The sequence below is a fragment of the Petromyzon marinus genome, unplaced genomic scaffold, assembly GCF_048934315.1.
Source record: "Petromyzon marinus isolate PM22_M1 ecotype Great Lakes invasive population unplaced genomic scaffold, UKy_Petmar_22M1.pri1.0 PM_G_Scaffold_18, whole genome shotgun sequence".
Classification (NCBI taxonomy): Eukaryota; Metazoa; Chordata; class Hyperoartia; order Petromyzontiformes; family Petromyzontidae; genus Petromyzon; species Petromyzon marinus.
The window spans coordinates 400,001-402,500 of NW_027422739.1; the positions used below are offsets into that span (position 1 = coordinate 400,001).

The window sequence follows — 2,500 nt, forward strand, 5'->3', positions numbered from 1 at the left end:
ATTCTGGGACCCTGGAAAAGCCTGCAATGGAGGCAATAAAGGCTTGGCTTAACGGCGAGGGCCAACATGATGCCCTCGTAGAAACTGCCACAGCATTGATGCTTTGTCCGATGAGATTGGTGAAAAACAAAGGCAAACGTTCAAAACCCGAGAACGACATTATTAAACCCAGGATATTACCCACACGATCTTGGATGAAGAAGAGAGCGGAAAAACGAGGAAGCTTCATGAAGCACCAGAAGCTCTTCTTTAAGAACCGCTCTCTTCTTGCGTCCTTAGTCCTGGATGGCACTGAACGTCATGAATGCCGAATCCCGAACGCAGATGTATATCGTTTTTACTGCGAAAAATGGGAGAAGGTGTTGCCATTCAATGGCCTGGGCCAATTTAAGTCATCAGGTGTTGCAAATAACGAATACTTTGAGCCCCTAATTTCGGTGGAGGAAGTTCAGACTGCCATACGGGCCATTAAACCAACGTCAGCAGCTGGGCCAGATGGCCTAACAAGGGCTGCAATCTGTGCTGCCGACCCCGAGGGTCGGACACTGACAGCCCTATTTAATGCATGGATGATTACAGGAATTATTCCCAAAGAGTTGAAAAAGAATAGGACGATTCTTATTCCTAAGGTTATGGACGATGAAAAGCTGAAAGAATTGGGGAACTGGAGACCAATAACGATTGGTTCAATGATTCTGAGATTATTTTCCAGAATAATGACTGCACGTCTTGCTCGTGCTTGTCCCTTAAACCCAAGGCAGCGTGGTTTTATAGCGGCATCTGGCTGCTCTGAAAATCTTAAGGTGCTACAGGACCTTATGAGACACGCTAAGAAATTGCACAGGCCGTTGGCTGTCATGTTCATCGACATAGCGAAAGCTTTTTACTCGGTTTCGCATGCTCATATTTTATGGGTGTTAAGGCACAAGAAAGTAGATGAACACGTGGTGGGCATCATCCAGAACGCCTACGATCGGTGTACGACCTCGTTCAAAAGCAATGGCGAGTCGACTCGAGAAATTAGCATACGTGTTGGTGTCAAACAGGGTGACCCCATGTCACCCCTGCTCTTCAATCTTGCCATGGACCCTTTGATATGCACCCTAGAGTCACACGGAGTTGGGTACTCCATTGATACCGACCACGTGACAGCTCTTGCGTTTGCTGATGATTTGGTGTTGGTGAGCGAATCTTGGGTTGGTATGGCCGCCAATCTAGCGATCTTGGAATCATTTTGTGGGCTATCGGGATTGGAGGTTCAGGCCAGAAAGTGCCAGGGTTTCATGATAAGCCCAACCAACGATTCATATACGGTGAACAACTGCGACCCATGGACTATCAAAAATAAAGATGTCCATATGATCCAACCTGATGAATCAACGAAATACCTTGGTCTGAAAATTGGCCCTTGGACTGGCACTATACAGCCTGATCTACATTGTCAGCTAAAGACATGGATCTCGAAAATCGATGAGGCGCCTCTGAAGCCAACTCAGAAGGTTGAACTACTCAATGCTTATGCCCTACCCAGATTGTTATATCCTGCAGACCACTCGGACTGCAAGCAATCAACTCTCCGTGGGTTGGACCAAGAGATTAGAAAGGCGGTAAAAGGATGGCTCCACCTTCCCGCTTCAACTTGTGATGGACTGTTATATGCCAGAGCCCGAGACGGAGGCCTTGCCATCTTGAAACTGGAAAAAACAATCCCTTCGGTTCAAGTTAGAAGGCTGCAACGTATAGCAAACTCGTCCGATGCTATCACCCGTAATATTGTGTCCTCGCAGGGTATGGAGGAAGAATACCGTAATTTGTGGGTACGAGCAGGGGGTGACAGTGATGCAATCCCAACATTCGTTCTCAGGGACTCGGTGTCAAAAGAACCTGTATATCCGAGACCCTGCGATTGGAGGGAGCATGAATTTCAGAGATGGTGCGAAAAGCCGGTTCAAGGAAGGGGCATTGTAAACTTTGCACATGATAGAATCAGTAATGCTTGGTTGAGGCCATGGTGCGGCTTTAAACAATGCTTCTTTATCGCAGCACTACAACTAAGGGCAAATATTTACCCAACAAGAGAAAGCTTGAACAGAGGCAGAGATGGGGCCTTACGTTCCTGCAGGAAATGCTCTGCCAGACTCGAGTCCCTTTCGCACATTCTCGGTCAATGTCCTGCAGTACAGAAAGCAAGAATTGCGCGACATAACAAGATCAGTAACATTCTGGCAGACGAAGCGGCTAGATTGGGCTGGTCTGTATACAAAGAGCCACGGTTCATATCCGAGACGGGAGAGATGAGAAAGCCTGACCTCGTGTTTGCAAAAGATGAGGAGGCGGTTGTGATCGATGTCACCGTCCGTTTTGAGCTTTCAAAGAATACCTTGTCAGATGCTGCCTCGCACAAAGTTTCGTACTATACCCCTCTTAGTGATCAAGTCAAAGTGCTGACGAAGGCTAGCAAGGTCACATTCTTTGGATTCCCGGTTGGGGCAAGAGGAAA

General features: G+C 47.4%; 1 pseudogene; it reads left to right on the forward strand.

The window, feature by feature from the left end:
- LOC142911569 (28S ribosomal RNA) overlaps positions 1 to 2,500 on the forward strand; it is a 10,024-nt pseudogene that overhangs the window by 4,077 nt on the left and 3,447 nt on the right.